We start from the raw sequence: 15,270 nt of genomic DNA on the forward strand, positions 1-15,270 counted from the left end.
ACGAAAACCAGTCTGGTACAAACTCAGAATTTCGCGCTCGTACATCCAGGACTGGAGACGCTCCAGGACAATCCTGGCAAACAGCTTCTGAGTGGCGTCAAACAGGCTGATCGGCCTCTAATTAGTGGGCAGGAGGGGTGAGCCCTTCTTATATACTGGAAAAATGTCAGCCCCTAACCAGGTATCCGGGATTTTCATGCCATTTAAAATGGCGTTAAATATTTCCCAAAGATAGGGGCCCCAGATATTGGGCTGTTCCCAAAATAAATCCCCAGGGATCTTATCTAAACCGGGGGCCTTTCCAAGAGGAAGCTTCTCAATTGCACTCAACACTTCAGTCAGAGTGAACCCTTCAAATACTTCAAGGGTATTCCCTTCTGAGGTTGACATAGTTCGCTCAATAAGCTCTATGGTTTCCTGTGTGGAATACAACGATTGGAAATTACATTTCCAGACGTCTGCAGCGATGTTCGGCTCAATAGGTGAGTTCTCTGTGGAGCTATCTGTACTAACTATGATCCAAAATGCCTTCATATCCCTGCTGGTAAGAGCCTGTTTGATTGCATCCCATCTTTCAAGCTCCCAGTTCTTTTTGGCTAGCTTTATACTATCACTATATAGAGCCCTATTTGTTTTTAATCAGGGATCTATCTTTGGTTTGTATAGCGTCGATAAGGGCGCCCTTTGCCAAATCGGCAAGAATTATTAAACCAAGTAGATTTAGGGCTCCTCTTACCCTTAATCCCCTATCAGGGGATTGAAGATGGTGTTCAGGCTGGTGGTCAGATCCACATGTAAAGCCGTGAGTCGAGCGATGATATCAGGAGAATTGAGTATCAGGGCAGCCTCCTCCATCGCCATTAACCCGTTTGCTGCTTCTGTCAGCCAACGGCCTTCGCAAGCACTACCTCTGCAGTGCTGCGCATGTCGGTTAGCCTACGATGCCCCGCCCACTCTTCAAAGCCGCCGCATTGCGGCGGATTTTCGGCTGCGGTAAAGGGTTAAAGGTGAAATAATTAAAGAATAAAGGGCAGCAGCCTTGCCTAGTGACTGCTTCAGGGTTTCCCATCTAATTCTCCTTCTATTATTGGCTAGTGTCAGATTGCTGCCAGAGGAAGAGCTAGTAATTGAGGGACTGTAAAGATCCAGGAGCTTGAGGTTGAGTACCAGAGCATTATGGTCACTGTCGTGTCTCTGCAAGAGAGCAAAGTCGACAACCCAGTGCCATATGCTTGCTACCAATAGGATATAATCCAATAAGGATGATTGCCTTGGTCTATTAAAAGTAGGCTTCCCTGGTTAGTCTGACTTAGTACGACCATTACATGCCCTCAGTGCATGAGTTAGTGTTACTGCACTGATCTGGAGAACCAAGAGAGTCCAGGCCTTTAATGGAGGAATTTGCGGTTTGGGATTAACCAAAAGGAATCCTCATCAGTAAGGGAAAAATCAGTAGGAGTGGCTAGAGGCTCAAATTGACAATTGAAATCTCCCCCTATAACCATCCTAGTATTCAGGGGAATTAGTTCAATAAATGTGGTTTGCGCATCTATGGTCAGGGATTCCTGTGCAAAAGTTACCGGGTGTTAATAAAGGCAATTTTAGTCCTGGTAGAAAAAGTAAGGAGGGTAAACTGGATGTAATCAGATGAAGTGTTTAACTGTTCAACAGTACAGTCCAGATGTGTAGCAACCCACGTGCCTAAGCCCCCCTGATGGTCTGCCTAGAACCCCCCCCCATAGTGGCTAGCACATTAAAAGTTACAGAGCCCCACATAACAATGTCCTCTCTTGCCAAAGTCTCCTGGAACATACACACATCACAATCTTGTACAAATTGCCTCCAGTCAGTATTTTGGAGTTTACTTTTAATACCAGCGATGTTCCAAGACAAGACCCTCAGTTCGTGGCCTAAGTTCAAAGTGGCATCATATACTTTATGGCCAGAGGGTTTGGGGGTTTGTGTAATCTCTGGCTCCGAACTTCCGTTAGTGAGCTATTCCTAACCATACTTGAAGGTACGAAATCAGGGGTACGAAGATCTAGATTGTTCGACACATTTATACTAACACCATCATAGTTAAGGTCCCTGATGAGGTTCAGGTTGAGACTCTCCTGGTGCATCTTCAAACATGCTGTCGCAGGGATTCTGCTCCTACACAGAACTGTGCATAGAGAATTGAAACCTCAGTGAATTAGGGTGTACCAAAACTCACCTTAGTATCCAAAATCCCCTACCAGACTAGCAATCAGTGTCTCATTGGTTCTTCCATACCCCCAATGATTAGACAACCCAGAACATGGACTTAGAACACCTCAGGTAACGTGGAACACATGAACACTCTTTCATTATACTATCATACCAGTCCAGAACGAGGAGTAAATAAAGACACGTGCAAGTTTGAAATATTTATTTCTAATGCTGTGTTCTCAGGCGCAGTATCTTAGCTAATACAAGCAAACATATTATAAGCAACAAGGTTATCAGCATAATTACTATTCCATAAAATACAAAGGGAGAAAGCATGTTAAAATGCTAAAGGGAAGAAGGCTAGAAGGCACCTCAGTCTTGCCTTCCCTTGCTAGTATATTATATTATATCTACAGACGGTCTCTTTGGGTTTTAGAAGGGCGGCCCCAAACCTCTGATCTTAATAGAAAGGGATCACATCATCTTCTACACCAGCTCTCTGCATGCGAATATTCATCAAGTGTGTGTGCATGCTCTGCGCAGTGCATTATTAAATGCGCCAAAACCAGAGTTGGCCTCAGCTGCATATATGTTATGTCTAGGACGTGCGCTGATCAAACCGAACAACAAACACTGTGTTGAAATAACCTTGAAGGCCTCGGCACTTTCTTTTGAGACATAGCTTACCAAGCAAAGCTGATACAATAGGAAAACATATTATTCTTGTGTGAAGTAAAATATTCTACTAGGCTCAAAGCATTAATAACAATATGTGCCGTGTGCAGAAGCAACAGAAAGGAAAATGGCATTTAAACTTCTAATAAGCTCATGCTAACTTAACACAGTGTGAAGGCAAAGCCTATCTCCAAGACACCCTCCCTTGATCCGAGCACGCATAAGATAAGATAAGATAAGTGTAGGAGAGTAGGGTCTGCTATCCTATGGTCACCCCAACTTTTGCTTTTTGCTTCACTGGTTTTCGACTTAATGTGGCTGTGGGCCTGCTAATCCGACCCACAGCCTGCTGTTCTCTCTCTAAATTCACAGACATGTACTATAGGTACATAACCAATTTGGTACTGGACACCTTGTCAGCCCCTGTACCATGCACTATAGGTGCTCAGGGCATAGGTGCATCCAAGGCCTACCAGGGGCTGCAGCATATCTTTTGCCACCCCTGGCTGGTGCTTAAATCGACACAACTGGCTGTTCACACAGCTGGGGCAAGGTGGTGTAATCACCCCTTGCTTAGATATAGTATACCTATATCTAAACCTATATCTGGACACATATATACCTATCAGTCACTCCTATGGCAGGCCTTTACAATCCTGGAGGCCGAGTGAATTTGAATTTAAAAGTATTTATTGAAGCGCACGCACACCAGGCGGTTTCATGGCGCTGTAGAGGGAAATGATGCCTGAGTAAAGAGGGGGGAGCGGTTTAGATTTTAAAAGCCTGTGCAAACAAATTGGTTTTCAAGGTACTGCGGAACTCCAGATAGGATGATGTTGATCTAGTCTGGATAGGTAGAGAATTCCAAAACTGTGGAGCAGGACTGAGACCTTGGAGCCTCCCATTCTGCTCTTCTTGAACCTGGGCACCACTAGGAGGGACAGAGAGGAAGATCGCAGTTGTCTGCCGGGGATGTAGGGTACGATTTTTGACATGATAAAAGATGGAGCTGTTCCCGCAAGGGCCTGGAACGTAATACATCCCATCTTGAAGAGGGCCCTTTCTCTAATTGGGAGCCAATGAAGGGATCTTAGAAGGGGAGTGGTGTGGTGTGATTTGGGTAAACCATAAACCAAGCGGGCAGCTTGGTTCTGCACCAGTTGGAGTCGCCGGATGGCGTATGCGGGGGGCACCGTTGTATAGAGCATTCCCGTAATCCAACGGGGAGATGACCATAGCCATCAAGATCAGTTTAAGGGCTGAGAAGGAAAAAAACGTGAAATCTTTCGAATAGTGCGCAAAGTAAAAAAACAGGAAGAAACCACTGTGCTAATTGAGAGTGTAAGGTGAGTTGTTGATTGAGAGTGATTCCCAGAGTTTTGACAGAAGGAGAGGGGGAGGGGGAGGGACCAAAAGAGGGGGGGCAAAAAATGGGGGACCAAGGATTGAGTTTACCGCCAGTGAGAAGAAGTTCGGTCTTGTCAGGGTTGAGCTTAAGATGGTTGAAGCTCATCCAATCCCTGATAAAGACCATCACCAACTGAAAATTATAAATAGAATCAGGGGAGCCAGAGAGGTTAAAAATAAGCTGGAGGTCATCGGCGTAATTGAACACCGTGACCTCCATCCTCTGCAGAGCAGAAATAAGCTGACAGATGTACAAATTAAAAAGGAGAGGGGAAAGAGAAGATCCCTGGGGGACGCCATATTGCACTTTGCGGGCCTCGGAGGAAAAGTTCGCCAGATGGACTGCCTGTGGGCGATCGCTCAAAAATGAGCTGAGCCAGGCCAGGGCAGAACCTCCAATGCCTGCCGCCTCGACACGGGAGAGAAGGATGGTGTGGTCCACCGTGTCGAAGGCGGCCGACAAATCAAGAAGCACCAGTGCCTGTGGAAGATTAGCATCTTGCCCCACTCGGAGTGTGTCTAAAACAGAGACCACCACTTTTTCGGTGGAATGGAGGGGGCGGAACCCTGCTTGGCACGGTGAGAGATAGCCACTGTCCTCTATGAAAGAGCTAAGTACTTTGGTAACGTGGCGTTCGAGAATTTTGGCCAGGTAGGGGAGAAGGGAAATGGGCGGATAGTTTACTAGCGCTGTTGGATCTGCGCCTGGTTTTTTCAAGATTGGGATGATGGTGGCTGATTTGTGGCATGGAGGGACAGTGCCTGATTTAAGGGTCTCGTTGAGAAAGGTGAGGGGGGGATGGGCAAGTGAGCAAAATGTCGCGCAAGATGTGGGCCGGGCAGATATCGGAGGGGGATCCAGACTTGGCGCAGGGGAGCAGGGAGAGGAAGGTTTCTTTAGACAGCGGGGCTATAAGGTCGAGATGAGAGGCGTTGGATGGTGGGTCAGGGTTTAGGAAAGCTGAGGAAGGAGGAGGAATATTGGCCTTGATATCTACAATTTTGTTGATAAAGAAGTTATTCAGCGAATCGCACAGGGGCTGAGAGGGTACCGGCTTGGATGTGGTTCTGTCCGAAGAAGCTCAATCGAAAACTGTAGCAAAAATTTCTCTAGGTTGATTCTCTGCCCTGAGGATCTTATTTGAAAAGTAGCAAATTTTGGCGTCAAGGATGGATTTCTTGTATTCTGCCTGGGTGGAGGAGTACAGTAATTTAGTGGCGCTGCAGTAAGTGCGCCTCCACGCACGTTCTGCATGGCGGGCAGACAGTTTTTTCTCCTTAAGTTCTGGGGTGAACCATTTGTTGACGTCGTGGGCGAGTCTTAACCTAATGCGTCTTAGGGGTGCCACATGATCACAGGCGTTGGACAGCCATTTATTTAGAGTTTCTGCCTGATGCGATGTGGCCTGATTCTCTATGGCTGGACTAGAGGCTGATAAAGAAGACCAGAGCAATGGGATGTCAACTTTGCCCCAGTTGCGGGCCAAGATGTGCTTGGTTTTATGTGATATGGTGCTCTAGCATGAGCTGAGCCTGTCTGCAGTGTTCGGAACCATTTCCTTACTGCTGTTCCAGTGATACTGCCATACCATATACTCTTAAGTGCATTATAATCCTTACGGTTATTGCAACTCCGGTTTGGCTTTATCAAAACATGTCGTGTTTGGTGTCATACAACGTGGAATACTACCCCCTCGCCAGTCCTGACGACGGGGGCAGCATCCCACCCCTCTAGGAGGGGAAGACATGTTACTTACTGCAAATGCAGTTAATCCAAACCAGAGCCCCAGCATCACAAAATGGATGCTGGTGCCACAGACACGAGTCTGGCCTCCTGCTGCTGACCGAAACTCGACAGAGGATGCTTGATCAAAGGATCTCCTGTCACAGGGAGGTGTCACACCACCCCAGACAGGAGATAGTGGATTGTAGCAGGGAGGGTTGAAAGAAACTAGACACTGCCTGGGGCACACAAGGTGTCACTGGGCAGATTCCAGTCAAACCGGTTCTGGGGCACTCCAGCCCCAGTCTTGGCGGCAAACTGGACAAAGGAAAGGGGTGTAACCACCCCCTTCCTGGGTCCCACCCATAGGAGGGACCTAACAGGTAATCCAGCCCCCAGATTTGGAATATAGGTGGGAGCAGTGCCAATGCACATCAGATTATCCTGACTGAAACTTATGAAACGAAACTCTGGACCCTTCGACATCCTACTCGACGTAGAAGACTGAAGAATCTCCCTTGTGGTCAAGGAGTGACCACCCTGTGCAAACAGGCACCATCCAGCACCTCAATGTTTGCTTTGTTGCAGTTCCCGCCGGAACTCGAGCGACCGAGATCGACAAGACCCAGCGTGCCTGCCTTCTAACAGCCTGATCCACAGTCCCTGCAAAGCTGAGAACGGTGGAGGCGACCTGAAGCGTGGGAGAGGCCATCTTGGAGAAACAACGAAGCGCTGATCGTGCAGCATCCGAGGCTCCCTCGAAGCTGTGCATTAGAGTTTGAGAAGCGCCAGCCCCGAGCACCTTTTGCACCAAAGCTCACCCCTCAAAAACTTGACGAGTGCTGTGTGGGGCCCTTTTGCATTTTCCTGCTCGACGCGTTGGTCCGGTCGCTTGCCGGTTGGCTAGTGGCCCCAGAACCGACGAACCTAATTTACACAGCTGGTCTGGTTGCTCCAGGCTGGCACTCGCTCCCCTGAAAAGGAGCACCCGCTCTGACCTTGCTGGTCCGAGTGTTAAGCCATCTTCGAATCCTGCGTGGGTTGCCTTTGCCAAGGCTTGTTGACTCTGATCTTGAAGCCGACACAGCCGACAGCGATAGCCTTCGTGGGACAGCTCGTGATTCACTCCAGGACATCCTCGGTGCCCCAGAGACCACGTGGCAGTGGAGAGAAGCTACACGACAGAAACCTGATGGCGCCTGACATTGCCTGGTTCCTTCCTGGTGACTGGCTAGTGACCCAGACTCTGTCCCCTCTGCTTTCAGGTACTCTTCAACTTCGATCCACCCTTGGATCGCACCGGACACTTCTCTTCTGGACGCCTGCAGTGTCTTTATCTCCAGGCACCCTAGATCTTCGTGACGAAACCCGACACATCTTCGCACCTGTGCACCCGCTTCCTGTGGGTGAGGTAACACTTTAACGCCGGTGCTCCTGTAGTGGTATACACCTCTAGTGTCTAACTCTAAAGTTTTGTCCTTCTAGTCCAGTCGGAAGACTCTTAAAACTGTAATACGATAACTTTTACGCACCATTGACTTTACATTGGTGCAAGCCTGTGCTTCCCGCACTGCACCCGAATCCCGCGGGCTACTCCCGTCCTAACTGCTGTTAGTCCAGTGTAGTCCCAGCGATTCACAAGGCCCTAGGCCTCACCCCCGATCGATTAGTGATTGTTATACCACTTTATTGATATATGGTTTGATGTAACGTGCAACTTGTCTATGTTATACTGTGCTTTTATTTAAACGCTTGTGCTTCATTGCTCATAAAGAGTAGTGGGGATTATTCTAAGAATAAATACATATATTTTGATAATATATAACTTGTGTGGTGTCCTTTCATTTGATATTACAGGATTGTATATGGTAAAACAGCTGGCTTCACATGTCCTCGAGTTAAGCCTTTAGGCTGCTTAGTCCATGCTACCACTAGGATAGCTTGTCTATAAGGTTGACTTACAACCACCACCATAAGGGATTGTTTGGACTGATACAAGGTGCCCACAGAACAGTGGACATCATATACCAGGCCAACTTCTCACAATAAGATAAGATAAGAGGCAAATTTTGGAATGCAGAGTTCAAGAACGACAGTCAGAACCAGTCACGAATTTACACAAGGGAAAAAGAAAGAAGAAAACATTTTTTTTTCATAGTCAAGTAATAATGCAAATCCAATGAATTTAGTCATTGGCCATAGCAGAGTCAATAGGTCTGGGGCAGAGAAAATTTTTTGTAGAGGCTTGAAAAAAAATAAAAAATATTCGATGTCCAATAAATGACCTTGGGTTTGGGAGAGAGAGGCGATGACATATCTCATCCTAACAATGAATATGCAAAATATGCAGCAACAGCCTCCAACAGGAAGTCACTGTTCTCATCCGAAAATAGTTCAGCCATCCAATTTAACAATGGGAAAGAACATACATGTTCTTCAATTACCGGAAATCAAAGAAAGAGGGAGGCCTCCTTATTGGTTAGGAACAAGGAGGAGTAACTGTAAAAGTAAGGACAAGTCCCAAGGTAAACACTAATGTGTGACAAGCCCAGGAAGTGTGTATGCCGTATATTTCAAATAATTCTATCTAACATATGAACATCTGAGATACAGAAGATAACAACAATATCAGCCATGTGAGTTAAAAACAAGCATTTTATTCACAATCATTAAAACAATGTTTATGCCCAAATGAATATACAATGTTAAAAAAGTTTTAGACAGATTCTTATAGTTCCATATTCTCTAAAAGAACAGATATATAATACACACAAATTATAAAACAGTAAAAAAATTGTTGTAGTTGTCGACGCAGCGTTTCGGTGTACCAACGATGTCACCTTCTTCAGGACAAACAATTTCTAAATGAAACAACATCATAATTAAAATCATACCTTGAACTATACAAAAAAGGCTTTTCTTCTTTATTACATACATGGTTCATTGTTCATTTCTTTTCCGTCTCAGCATTTGGGGCTATAGTTAATCTACATATCACATGGTAATTTGTTTATTAACTCTGGTACAGCAATTTGGAGCTAGGTGTATTGAGCATATCACGTGGTAATTCTTTTGTTAATTCAAGGGATATGGAATTCACCTTATTATGTTACAGAAGGATTTGAGACATAGCTGGCATTACACATGGGGCTTTACAAAGTAGTGAAGGGTGTGGACCTGTAGTAAAGGGGGTGGACCTTTCCTACGTCAGAGAGAAGAATTCTCTGGGAACATACCTGTAGAAACACTTTTCTTTCCACAAATCCGTACTTTTCAATTTACTCGGGTTTGTGGTTCCAGGATGGTTCGAGTTTTGTAGGTAATCTGGTGTCTTAAATTCCAGATAGATACGCCTTAAACAAATGAAATTGGTCTTGTGATATTATGTACAAAAGGCTAGGACTAAATAATCAATACTCAGTTCTGTCTCCATTTACCTTAATGCATCAGGTGATTTCTTTAGTAGGAGGAACTTGAAGGGAGCCACCGTTTTTTGTTATATTAAAAAACCGCTATGAATTAGAAAATAGAAAATCATAAAGGCTCATTTGTAGTATCTTTATGTTTTATAGGTTTATGAAAATTACAACCGTACTAGTTCCATTACTAACTAGTGTACCTATATTCCAAAAGGCGGGGCTACTGGAGTGTATTAATAGAACTCACCAAAAAATAGGGGGTTAATCGTCCCTTCAATGCAGAGCCACTGGATGCCTTCAATTCAATCCACGGTATCGGTGCACTTGCGTTATCAATAAAATTAGCATGGAGGTTCCTTATTTCCCTCGGTGCTGTGTAAAATTAAATGAAACACACAGTCTTACTAAATACTTATTTATTCAAACTACCTTGTTTCTTTTAGGCTGTCTTCATGGATTTAGACACCTAGAATGCGTTCTATTCTGACCATATTTATTCAATGTAGTGCCTTGGTGAGGTTACATTATATTTATATTTATATGGAGTTATCCTGAATAATCATTACGTATGGGAACAGGACCAAAAACAGACACATTAACCATCCCATACTATTCCTTTCAATGGCCATTTGGTCTATTTTATCGTTTCCCATTTTTTTATTTATTTCCTCAGTTTCTTAAGCCTTACTTCATTAACTCCTATGGTCTCTCTTTAGGCTTCTTAAATGGTGCTCTGCATACCTTAAACACTCTCTGCAGAGAGCAGACACACAGCACTTACCTATCGTGTGAAAAGCGGCCTCCCTGCTCCCCTCACAGTCCTGATCTCCTTCGACGTCTGTCAGCCAGTGTTATTACTGGCAACACCAAGCGTCTTCCTTTTAAAGGAACGAGCTTGGCGGGAAACGGAATTAATTGCCTTATTATTCAATTAAGGCAGCCGGGGAATGTCCGGACTACATTGGTAGTTTCAGCACTGATGGTGCTTCTACTGGAGCGCTGGATAGTCGCAGCTACCGCGTCATTACTGCGCGTTTTACTTTCTTAGAACTACAATAGTAGTTCTACGAACCCCGCGTTTCCTTGTTGTCAGGGCAACGCGTCACTTTTGTGCGGTCTGAATCTTCGAACTACCGTTGTAGTTCTATATTACTCGCGTGGTTGACTGGTATGATCTACTATTACCCGCTCTGCACTGGTAGTTAGATGTTTCTTGTGCGTTCTCTTGAGCATTAGTATTACATTATATGCCTTTGTTGTACCTAGTGCGGACCAAGAGTATGTCGATCCGCATTAGTCATGCTGTTTTCTTTGCATGACGTTGTGGTGCGTTGTACTGTGCCCGGACCACAATAGTAATTTTATTTTTATTCTACACTTGCTAAGTATCGGGTGTGCGTTAGGTGCTCTAAGGGTTAAGGACGCCGACCACTACTATGGGCCATTAGTCCGATATTTGCTATATTGGCTATTACAATCCACCTTGTCATGTTCACTGTGGTCGGAATATCTTTTATATTGAAGTTTATATATTAAATTGTAGTCCGCTTAAAAGCTTTTTTTTAAACAAGGATATATGTATAGAACCCAATAATTTGATTGTAGCGGTTCCTATTAAAAAGAGGGTTTATAAAGGGAACAGAAATCGACAACTCCATCATTAGCTGCAGTGCAGACATCCATGCAATAATTAAAGCAGGACTGAAGGATGTGCTGAAAAAGGATAGGAATGAAACTGAACTAGCACCTTTTTAGTTGGTTCGAATACAGAAAGTGCCACCACTGGTTATAGAATTTTTTCCCAGTCTTCCCTGGAGTTCAGGCCGTCATTCACTGAGTTGAAACGAGACATAAAAAATTGCTCCCGTCTTTTGCGTTTCGTATTGATGTCACCTCCTCTCATATTTTGAGTGACAATTTCCAGGCCGCACCATTTTAAGTCTTCTATTTGATGTCCTGTTTTTCTCCAATGTTCTGTCAATGGAGCTCCTACTTTGTTACATCTTATTGCTGATTTATGTTCGTTTAATCTAATTCTGATTTCCCGGGATGTTTCGCCAATATAGACCAGCTCACATGGACATTTAATGAAGTAGATTAAATTTTTGGTTCTACAGTTGATAAAAGATCTGATCTTATGTGTTAGTTTTTTATGTTCAACTGTCTGACCCTTAATTATACTACTGCAGTTGGTGCAGTTACTACACGGGAAAGTGCCAACAGGTAAGGGGTTATTATGTATCGTTTTCTGGGTTGACTCTGGTTCTCTATAGGTATGGACCAAACTGTTTTTAATTGTACGATTTCTTCTGAATGCGACAATTGGTTTAGCTATTGGTTGGCTGTTGTCTTTGTTAGGTATCAAATTCCAATTGCGATTGATGATGTTTTTAATTTTATTACTGACCCCACTGTAGTTAGTCACAAACACCAGCCTTTTATCCTTTGTCGTTGGTGTCTGTTTCTTTTCAAGGAGGTTATCTCTGTTGAAATATTTAGCTCTTTTTAATGATTGTTTAACCATTTTTTTCGGGTATCCCCTATCTATCAGTTTTTTTGATAGTATTTCTGCATGCTTGAGGAAATCCTTACTCTCTGTACAGTTGCGTTTTAGTCTCAGAAATTGTCCGAATGGGATATTGTTTTTCTGACTTGGGGGATGGTAGCTTTGGTAATGGAGCATGGTGTTCCTGTCTGTTTTCTTGGTAAATAGCTCGACTTGTAAGCTACCCAAGGAGTGTTTAATCACAATGTCTAAAAATTCACACTTTTCTGTACTGTATTGGCTTGTGAAATTAAGGTTGTCATCCCCAAGGTTAAGCCAGGTAATGAAATCGTCAAGATGTTCCTTGGTTCCTGTCCAGATGAAAAAAATATCATCTATGTATCTTGACCACATAGTTATATTTTCATAGAATGGAGCTAAGGGATTGTAGATGTGTCTATCCTCAAACTGTGCCACATAAAGACATGCCAGGCTGGGAGCACAGGTGGCTCCCATGCTGGTGCCCTTGATTTGTTTATACAATTCTTTACCAAACAGGAAAATATTATTTTTCAGAACTACTGTTACGCAGTCTATGATGAATGCCGCATGTGCATTGGGATCCTGTTCATCTTCACATAGAGTCTGTTTAATAGTTTCTATGGTGTTGTCTTGGGGGATATTAGTGTATAAGGCTTCTATGTCTAATGTGACTAAAAACTGTGTATCTGGGTTAAATGGGAAATTTTCAACTTTTTGGATAATAGCCGCTGTGTCCTTGATGTATGCTTTTTGTTTCACTACATGTGATTGTAGGAAAATATCGGCATACTTACTTAGGGGCTCGGTAAGTGAACCAATGCTCGACACTATGGGTCTCATTGGTGGATCAGAGGTGTTTTTATGGACTTTTGGTAGTCCATATAACGCCGGTATGGTGGGATTACCGTTCTTTAGAAATTTGAATTCTTCTTCACAAATAATCTCATCTTCCTTTGCGTAGTTCAGTAGGTTATTAATGTTTATTTCTAAGGCAGCCCACTCCTGTCTTGATGATTTCTGGTAGTGGTCTCTGTTGTTTAAGAGATGAATCATCTTATTATTATATTGTGAGGTGGACATCACCACAATGCCTCCGCCTTTATCGGCTGGTTTAATAGTTAATGTGTGATCGTTCTCGAGTTCGGTTAGTGCTATTTTTTCACTCTAGAGTAAGGATTTCCTCAAGCATGCAGAAATACTATCAAAAAAACTGATAGATAGGGGATACCCGAAAAAAATGGTTAAACAATCATTAAAAAGAGCTAAATATTTCAACAGAGATAACCTCCTTGAAAAGAAACAGACACCAACGACAAAGGATAAAAGGCTGGTGTTTGTGACTAACTACAGTGGGGTCAGTAATAAAATTAAAAACATCATCAATCGCAATTGGAATTTGATACCTAACAAAGACAACAGCCAACCAATAGCTAAACCAATTGTCGCATTCAGAAGAAATCGTACAATTAAAAACAGTTTGGTCCATACCTATAGAGAACCAGAGTCAACCCAGAAAACGATACATAATAACCCCTTACCTGTTGGCACTTTCCCGTGTAGTAACTGCACCAACTGCAGTAGTATAATTAAGGGTCAGACAGTTGAACATAAAAAACTAACACATAAGATCAGATCTTTTATCAACTGTAGAACCAAAAATTTAATCTACTTCATTAAATGTCCATGTGAGCTGGTCTATATTGGCGAAACATCCCGGGAAATCAGAATTAGATTAAACGAACATAAATCAGCAATAAGATGTAACAAAGTAGGAGCTCCATTGACAGAACATTGGAGAAAAACAGGACATCAAATAGAAGACTTAAAATGGTGCGGCCTGGAAATTGTCACTCAAAATATGAGAGGAGGTGACATCAATACGAAACGCAAAAGACGGGAGCAATTTTTTATGTCTCGTTTCAACTCAGTGAATGACGGCCTGAACTCCAGGGAAGACTGGGAAAAAATTCTATAACCAGTGGTGGCACTTTCTGTATTCGAACCAACTAAAAAGGTGCTAGTTCAGTTTCATTCCTATCCTTTTTCAGCACATCCTTCAGTCCTGCTTTAATTATTGCATGGATGTCTGCACTGCAGCTAATGATGGAGTTGTCGATTTCTGTTCCCTTTATAAACCCTCTTTTTAATAGGAACCGCTACAATCAAATTATTGGGTTCTATACATATATCCTTGTTTAAAAAAAAGCTTTTAAGCGGACTACAATTTAATATATAAACTTCAATATAAAAGATATTCCGACCACAGTGAACATGACAAGGTGGATTGTAATAGCCAATATAGCAAATATCGGACTAATGGCCCATAGTAGTGGTCGGCGTCCTTAACCCTTAGAGCACCTAACGCACACCCGATACTTAGCAAGTGTAGAATAAAAATAAAATTACTATTGTGGTCCGGGCACAGTACAACGCACCACAACGTCATGCAAAGAAAACAGCATGACTAATGCGGATCGACATACTCTTGGTCCGCACTAGGTACAACAAAGGCATATAATCTAATACTAATGCTCAAGAGAACGCACAAGAAACATCTAACTACCAGTGCAGAGCGGGTAATAGTAGATTATACCAGTCAACCACGCGAGTAATATAGAACTACAACGGTAGTTCGAAGATTCAGACCGCACAAAAGTGACGCGTTGCCCTGACAACAAGGAAACGCGGGGTTCGTAGAACTACTATTGTAGTTCTAAGAAAGTAAAACGCGCAGTAATGACGCGGTAGCTGCGACTATCCAGCGCTCCAGTAGAAGCACCATCAGTGCTGAAACTACCAATGTAGTCCGGACATTCCCCGGCTGCCTTAATTGAATAATAAGGCAATTAATTCCGTTTCCCGCCAAGCTCGTTCCTTTAAAAGGAAGACGCTTGGTGTTGCCAGTAATAACACTGGCTGACAGACGTCGAAGGAGATCAGGACTGTGAGGGGAGCAGGGAGGCCGCTTTTCACACGATAGGTAAGTGCTGTGTGTCTGCTCTCTGCAGAGAGTGTTTAAGGTATGCAGAGCACCATTTAAGAAGCCTAAAGAGAGACCATAGGAGTTAATGAAGTAAGGCTTAAGAAACTGAGGAAATAAATAAAAAAATGGGAAACGATAAAATAGACCAAATGGCCATTGAAAGGAATAGTATGGGATGGTTAATGTGTCTGTTTTTGGTCCTGTTCCCATACGTAATGATTATTCAGGATAACTCCATATAAATATAAATATAATGTAACCTCACCAAGGCACTACATTGAATAAATATGGTCAGAATAGAACGCATTCTAGGTGTCTAAATCCATGAAGACAGCCTAAAAGAAAC

General features: G+C 43.3%; 1 protein-coding gene across 10 annotated transcripts in view; it reads right to left on the bottom strand.

Annotated features, from left to right (window-relative positions):
• SLC39A5 (solute carrier family 39 member 5) overlaps positions 1-15,270 on the bottom strand; it is a 284,979-nt gene that overhangs the window by 205,925 nt on the left and 63,784 nt on the right. The window lies entirely within an intron of this gene.

This window comes from Lissotriton helveticus, chromosome 1_1, assembly GCF_964261635.1.
Source record: "Lissotriton helveticus chromosome 1_1, aLisHel1.1, whole genome shotgun sequence".
Taxonomy (NCBI): domain Eukaryota; kingdom Metazoa; phylum Chordata; class Amphibia; order Caudata; family Salamandridae; genus Lissotriton; species Lissotriton helveticus.